Genomic DNA, 8,350 nt, shown 5'->3' with positions numbered 1-8,350 from the left:
TCCTGCAACCTTCGGGTGGCATCGTTGTGGCACTGCAGGAGGCCCAGGATGGACATGTCGTCTGAGGAATGGGAGGGGGAATGGAAATGGTTCGCGACTGGGAGGTGCAGTTGTTTATGATGTTTATGATGCCTATGATGCTGCTTGGCCTGCTGTGTTCATCCAGCCCTGCACCTTGTTGTCTCGGATTCTCCAGCATCTGCAGTTCCTACTATCTCCAGCAATTTCTGTTTTTGTTTACAAGCCACTTGGTTAGTCAGAGCATTCTGATTAGTATTTTTGGAACGTGGGTGAGGTCATCCCACTCTTTGTCTAAGAATAGAATCCCTGCTGCCTGGAAGCAGGTCATTCAACCCATTGAGTCCTCACTGATCCTCTGAAAAGCATCCCACTTAGATCCACCACCTCCCTGCCCCACCCATTCCTGTAACCCTGTATTTCCCATGGCTATCCCACCTAGCCTGCACATCCTTGGACACTATGGGCAATTTAGCATGGCCAATCCACCCTAACCTGCACATCTTTGGACTGTGGGAGGAAAGCCACACAGACACAGGGAGAATGTGCAAATTCCACACAGACAATCGTCTGAGGCTGGAACTGAGCCCAGGTGCCTGGGTCTGTGAGGCAACAGTGCTAAGCACTGAGCCACTGTGCCACCCCATTTCTATTAAATGTAAATTTTTGGCCTGGAACTCAGGAGGTAACAAAATCAGTCAAGAAATATCCTGGCCTTGACTCCCGGCCGGTGTATGTGTGGTGTGAAAGAACTTGTGCTCAAGACTCTGAAATCTGATTTGCTTCCCTTCAAAAATCCTTTGGAAATATGAGCACTTTTGCAACATGCATTGGATGATGTAGGTGCCCAGAGAAAAAGACAAAGAGAGTGCTAATGGAGGGCAGATGTAAAGGAGAGAGATGTAAACTCAGTAAAGGGCTCACCTTTGTCCCCCTCCACCCACAGATCAACGAATACCGCTCACGCTTGGACATAGAGCAGTTTTTCCGCCGCCTCCGCCTCCACGCTTACTTCTTTAACCGTGAACTTAACCCTCCCTCTACTGACCCCTTCTCCCGCTTCCAACACACCCCCTCCTCCTGGACACCACCCCAAGGCCTCCTACCCTCCCTCGACCTCTTCATCTCCAACTGCCGTCGAGACATCAATCGCCTCAACCTCTCCACCCCTCTCACCCACTCCAACCTCTCCCCCGCAGAACGTGCAGCCCTCCGCTCCAATCCCAACCTCACCATAAAACCTGCGGACAAGGGAGGCGCAGTTGTAGTATGGCGCACTGACCTCGACATCGCCGAGGCCGGACGCCAACTCTCCGACACCTCCTCCTACCGCCCCCTTGATCATGACCCCACCCCTGAGCACCAAACCATCATCTCCCAAACCATCCACAACCTCATCACCTCAGGTGACCTCCCACCCACGGCCTCCAACCTCATCGTTCCCCAACCTCGCACTGCCCGCTTCTATCTCCTTCCCAAAATCCACAAACCTGAATGCCCTGGTCGACCCATTGTCTCCGCCTGCTCCTGCCCCACCGAACTGATCTCCAACTATCTCGACTCCATTTTCTCCCCCTTGGTCCAGGAACTCCCTACCTATGTCCGTGACACCACCCACGCCCTCCACCTCCTCCAGAACTTCCAATTCCCCGGTCCCCAACACCTCATCTTTACCATGGACGTCCAGTCCCTCTACACCTGCATTCCCCATGCAGATGGCCTTAAGGCCCTCCGCTTCTTCCTGTCCCGCAGGCCCGACCAGTCCCCCTCCACTGATACCCTCATCCGCTTAGCCGAACTCGTCCTCACACTCAACAACTTCTCTTTCAATTCCTCCCACTTCCTACAGACAAAGGGGGTAGCCATGGGTACCCGCATGGGCCCAAGCTACGCCTGCCTCTTTGTAGGTTACGTGGAACAATCCCTCTTCCGTACCTACACCGGCCCTAAACCCCACCTCTTCCTCCGTTACATTGATGACTGTATCGGCGCCGCCTTGTGCTCCCACGAGGAGCTCGAACAGTTCATACACTTCACTAACACCTTCCACCCGAACCTTAAGTTTACCTGGACCATCTCTAACACCTCTCTCCCCTTCCTGGACCCCTCTGTCTCCATATCGAGCAACCACCTAGAAACCGATATTCATTTCAAGCCGACCGACTCCCACAGCTACCTAGAATACTCCTCCTCCCACCCACCTTCCTGCAAAAATGCTATCCCCTATTCCCAATTCCTTCGCCTCCGCCGCATCTGCTCCCAGGATGAGGCATTTCACTCCTGTACATCTCAGTTGTCCTCGTTTTTCAAGGACCGTAACTTCCCCTCCTCAGTGGTCGAGAACGCCCTCAACCGTGTCTCCCACATCTCCCGCACCTCATCCCTCACACCCCGTCCACGCAATAAGAACCAAAAAAGAATCCCCCTCGTCCTCACGTACCACCCCACCAACCTCCGGATCCAACGCATCATCCTCCGACAATTCCGCCATCTGCAATCCGACCCCACCACCAAAGACATCTTTCCCTCCCCACCCTTATCTGCTTTCCGGAGGGACAACTCTCTCCGTGACTCCCTTGTCCGCTCCACACTCCCCTCCAGCTCCACCACACCCGGCACTTTTCCCTGCAACCGCAGGAAGTGCTACACCTGCCCCCATACCTCCTCCCTCACCCCCATCCCAGGCCCCAAGAAGACTTTCCACATCAAGCAGATGTTCACCTGCACATCTGCCAATGTGGTATACTGCATCCGCTGTACCCGGTGTGGCTTCCTCTACATCGGGGAAACCAAGCGGAGGCTCGGGGACCGCTTTGCAGAACACCTACGCTCGGTTCGCAATAAACAACTGCACCTCCCAGTCGCGAACCATTTCAACTCCCCCTCCCATTCCTCAGACGACATGTCCATCCTGGGCCTCCTGCAGTGCCACAACGATGCCACCCGAAGGTTGCAGGAACAGCAACTCATATTCCGCTTGGGAACCCTGCAGCCCAATGGTATCAATGTGGATTTCACAAGTTTCAAAATCTCCCCTCCCCCTACCGCATCCCAAAACCAGTCCAGCTCGTCCCTGCCTCCCTAACCTGTTCTTCCTCCCACCTATCCCCTCCTCCCACCTCAAGCCGCACCTCCATCTCCTACCGACCAACCTCATCCCGCCCCCTTGACCTGTCCGTCCTCCCTGGACTGACCTATCCCCTTCCTAACTCCCTACCTACACTCACCTTTCCTGGCCCCATCCCCGCCTCTTCGACCTGTTTGTTTCCTCTCCACCTATCCTCTCCTCTATCCCTCTTCTATCCGCCTCCCACTCTCTCCCTATTTATTTCAAAACCCCCTTCCCCTCCCCCTTTTCTGATGAAGGGTCTAGGCCCGAAACGTCAGCCTCTCTGCTCCTATGATGCTGCTTGGCCTGCTGTGTTCATCCAGCCCTGCACCTTGTTGTCTCGGATTCTCCAGCATCTGCAGTTCCTACTATCTCAGATGTAAATTATGTGTCAGTGATAGGTATGAAATGTCTAATCTGCCAAGAGCAAAGACAACAAGACATGGTTGATTGGGGGAGGAAGGAGGGGTGTTGTAACAAAAATGGAGGGCTGAAGTAATTGCTCTGAAGTTGCTGAACTGAAATGTTTAGTCCTACTGGTTGTAAAGTGCCTGAGTGGAAATTGGTATGTTCTTCCTCCAGGTTTTTGAACAAAGAACAAAGAAAGTTACAGCACAGGAACAGGCCCTTCGGCCCTCTAAACCTGCACTGAAATGCTGCCGTCACAACTAAAACCCCCTACTCTTCTGGGGACCATATCCCTCTATTCCCATCCTGTTCATGTATTTGTCAAGACACCTGTTAAAAGTCACTATCATAGCTGCTTCCACTACCTCTCCTGGCAGCAAGTTCCAGGCAACCACCACCCTCTGTGGTTTAAAAAAAAAACTTTTGTTGTGCTTTGTTGGAACATTGCAAAATGCTAACCTGCAAGCAGAATGATTAATTGAAATTGCAAACAACTGGAAGGGGTGGGACCATTTGTCCAAACAGTGTTCTGCAATCAGTCACCCAGTCTGCATTTGGTGTCAGAAATGTAAAGGAGACTGCATTGTGAGCAACAGGTAAAGTAGATTAGATTGAACAATGTATGGTGGAGGGTTGCTTTTCAGACTGGAGGCCTGTGACCAGTGGTGTGCCACAAGGATTGGTGCTGGGTCCACGGCTTTTTGTCATTTATATAAATGATATGGATGTGAGCGTGGGAGGTGTCATTAGATGACACCAAAATAGGAGCCATAGTGGACAACGAAGAAGGCTACCTCAGAGTTCAACAAGATCTTGATCAGATGGGCCAATAGGTCAAGGAATGGCAGCTGGAGTTTAATTTAGATAAATATGAGGTGTTGCATTTTGGAAAGGCAAACCAGGTCAGGACTAATTCACTTAATGGTAACGTCCTGGGGAGTGTTGCTGAACAAAGAGACCTTGGAGTGCAGGTTCATTGTTCCTTGAAAGTAGAGTCGCAGGTAGATAGGATAGTGAAGAAGGCGTTTGGTATGCATGCCTTTATTGGACAGTGCATTGAGTATAGGAGTTGAGAGGTCATGTTGCAGCTGTACAGGACATTGGTTAGACCACTATTGGAATACTGTGTGCAGTTCTGGTCTCCTTGCTATAGGAAGGATGTTGTGAAACTTGAAAGGGTTCAGAAAAAATTTACAAGGATGTTGCCAGGGTTGGAGGGTTTGAGCCATAGGGAAAGGTTGAATAGGCTGGGGCTATTTTCTGTGGAGGCTGAAGGGTAACCTTTATAAGAGGTTTATAAAATCATGAGGGGACACAGATGGTTAAATAGAAAAGGACTTTTCCCCATGGTAGGGGAGTCCCAAACTAGAGGGCATAGGTTTAAGGTGAGAGGGGAAATATTTAAAAGGAATGCAAGGGGCAACTTTTTCACGCAGAAGGTGGTGCATGTATGGAATGAGCTGCTAGAGGAAGTGGTGGAAGCTGGTACAATTACAACATTTAAAAGGCATCTGGATAAGTACATGCAAAGGAGGGGTTTAGAGGGAGACAATAAGGGCTGCAGATGTTGGAAGCCAGAGTTGTAGGTATGAGGCTGGAAAAGCGCAGCAGGTAAGACAGCATCCGAGGAGCAGGTAAGTCAACTTTTGGGGCCGAAACTCTTCGTCAGGACTGGGGAGGGGGGGGGGAGCTCAGGAATAAATAGAGGAAGGGGTGTGGGGCTGGGGGAGGGGAAGGAGAGATGGTGATAGGTGGATGCAGGTAGGGGGTTATTGTGATTAGTCCGTGGGAAGGGTGGAGCAGATGGTGAGAGGGAAGATGGCTAGGTTGGGTCAGGTCAGGAGGGGGAAGAGCTAGACATGGGATAAGGCTGGGGATAGATAGATTTTGAAGCTGCTGAAGTCAGCGTTGAGGCCACTTGGCTGTAAGCTCCCGAAGTAAAATATCAGGTGTTGTTCCTCCAGTTTACGTTTGGCCTCACTCTGACAGTGGAGGAGGCCAAGGACGGACATATCACCAGGGGAGTGGGAGGGGGAATAAAATGGATGGCAACCAGAAGGTTGGGTTGGTTGTTGCATGCAGAACACAGATGCTCCACAAACCAGTCCCCAAGTCTGTGCTTGGTCTCCCCCATGTCGAGGAGACCACATCGGGAGCAACGGATACAATAGATAAGGTTGGATGAAATGCAGGTGAATCTCTGCCAGATCCAGAAGCATTGTTTTGGGCCTTGGATGGAGGTGAGAAGGGAGGTGGGGAGGTAGGTTTTATTTATTTCTGGTTTCCCTTCTCCCCCCTCCCCTCCCCAGTCCTGATGAAAGGTTTCGGGCTGAAACGTTGACTTTCCTGCTCCTCGGATGCTGTCTGACCTGTGTTTTTCCAGCCTCACACTCTAAACCCAAGGGTTTAGAGGAATATGGGCCAAATGCTGGCGATTGGGACGAGATTAATTTAGGATATCTAGTCGGCATGGATGAGTTGGACTGAAAGGGTCTGTTTCCGTGCTGTACATCTCTGTAACTCTAAGTAATAACGCTGCTTCATTCGGAAGGTGTGTATTGGGCCTTGGACAGTGTGGAGGGAGGAGAATTGGCAAATGTTACACTTTCTGCAATTGCATGGGAAGGTGCCATGAGTAAGGGTGGGGTGTAGGGTTTGGTGAGGAAGTGTTCGATGGAAGAGAGAGTGGACCAGCGCATCATGGAGGGAACAGTCCTTGCGGAGTGCTGATTGCAGAGTGGAGGAAAGATGTTTTTGGAAGTGGTACAAACGGCAGAGGAAGATCCTTTGAATACAGAGGTGTCTGAAGTGAAGACAAAGGAATCCTATCATTGTTCACATTTCATGTTGGACTTTGCTTATGTCCTTTTAAATTCTCTTTTCTACCTGACTCTGCTGCTCGTTAATCAGATGTCTATCATTCTGGTGTCTGCATCATGTATATTGGGCCTATTTAAATTGTTCCTGGACCAGTTCTTCCCAGGCAGTGGCAGAGCAGTGATTTATGAAGCTTTAATTTAAGCTTAAATAGCTGCATCAAATGCAGTGAGCAGGAGGGAGAACATTGTCCATATTTTTTGTCTTGCCCAAATCAGGACAAATGCAAGAATGCCAAATTAGAAGTGATCACAACAATTTATGCCACAGGAGAAAATGTACTAATTGGTTGGTGAGTTGACTCCGATTGGCCAAGCAGTTGACACTGGGAAGGCGATGGGGAAATGTAGTCTTCCCAAAACTCCTGGGTAATTCAAAAAAAGGTGCAAGGCTTGAATATGTTCCTATTGGTTACACAGAACAAGTCCTTGTGTATGAATGTATGTTGTCACGGCAAGGTTTCTTCAGCAATGTTCATATTCTGAACCGTCAAGCAACAAGTTGAGACATGTAATAACACTGATCCTAGTTTTAATTGGGTGCAGACTGTAATGTGTCAAGAATTGGGGTCAGAAATGAGTGAAATCATCGATAGGGCTGTATCTTAAGTCGAGCAAATTCTGACTCTCCTGTATCAACGTACAGCTGGGATTTATTATCTGATGTGTAATACAAACCTGTTTACCTCATTGACCTTACAATTAAATCTATTTATTGAAGAGTGGCATTTGTGGGGGCTGGGGGTTAAACAACATCTTGCATTTATATGGCATCTTCAAAACAGAGTAACCTGTTCGGGTATTTCTGATGTTCAGTGATTCAGCAAGCTGTAGGGAGAGGGTGAATAGGCTGGCGCAATTTTCTCTGGAGCATCGGAGGCTGAGGGGTGACCTTATAGAGGTTTATAAAATCATGGAAAGGGTGATTAGTCAAGATCTTTTTCCCAGAGGAGGTGAGTCCAAAACTAGACGGCCATGGTTTAAGGTGAAAGGGAAAAGATTTAAGGGGGTCCTGAGGGGCAACTTTTTCATGTAGAGGGTGGTGCATGTCTGGAATGAGCTGCCAGAGGAAGTGGAGTAGGCTGGTACAATTACAACATTTCAAAGGCATCTGGATGGGTTTATGAATGGGAAGGGTTTAGAAGGATATGGACCAAATGCTGGCAAATGGGACTAGATTAATTTAGGATATCTGGTTGGGCTGGACAAGTTGGACCGAAGGGTCTATTTCCATGCTGTATAGCTCTATGACTCAACTAAAACTTGCAGCATTAATGAAAATTGCTCAGATTCTGAAACAGGGTTGTCCTGCCCTTTGGGACAATCCTTTGATGTAACAAATTAGTGAGCTTTGTCTCAGGGAGCTGAGTAAATTGGCAGCCACTTAGCTCCAATGCAAATTTTCTACTCTCAACACCAGTCTACAGTGTTCTTCCCATTTTCTTTCTCTCCACTTATTTCACACTCCTGTTCCTCTTCTTCATCTGACTCCCTTTCCCTCTCTGAAAGCCGCTTCCTTGCATTTTTGCTCCTTCGCTATCTACCCACTCACTCTTCAACCTTTTCCTCATCCTCTCTCAACCTTCTCTGTTTCTTCATTCTCTCTGCCTTCTTGTTCCCTACTCCTCTCTCTCTCTCTCTGTCTGTCCTCTCCCATCACCTTTTCCTCTGCCCTTTCTACACCTCGTCACTTTCCCTCTTCTCTCACCTGTCCACTCTCATCTTTTCCTCTGCTCACCCTGTACCCCCTCCCCAACTCTCCATCTGCCCTACCACCCTTTTCACCTTTTTCCTCTTTCCCTCCCCATCCCTCTTCACTCCCTCCCGCTCCATCTTTTCCCTCTCCATTTCTGCCCCTGTCATCTCCTCCCATTCTGCCCATTCATCTGAATCCCCATCTATTTCTTTCCCCTTCCCTCTCTCCATTCACCTCCCCCCC

At 49.4% G+C, this 8,350-nt stretch overlaps 1 protein-coding gene across 3 annotated transcripts in view; it reads left to right on the top strand.

The window, feature by feature from the left end:
• The window catches only part of LOC109929442 (Golgi integral membrane protein 4-like), a 65,023-nt gene that overhangs the window by 7,187 nt on the left and 49,486 nt on the right, over window positions 1-8,350 (top strand). The window lies entirely within an intron of this gene.

This window comes from Rhincodon typus, chromosome 31, assembly GCF_021869965.1.
Source record: "Rhincodon typus isolate 14 chromosome 31, sRhiTyp1.1, whole genome shotgun sequence".
NCBI lineage: Eukaryota > Metazoa > Chordata > Chondrichthyes > Orectolobiformes > Rhincodontidae > Rhincodon > Rhincodon typus.
This window is presented reverse-complemented; position numbering and strand designations above follow the sequence as displayed.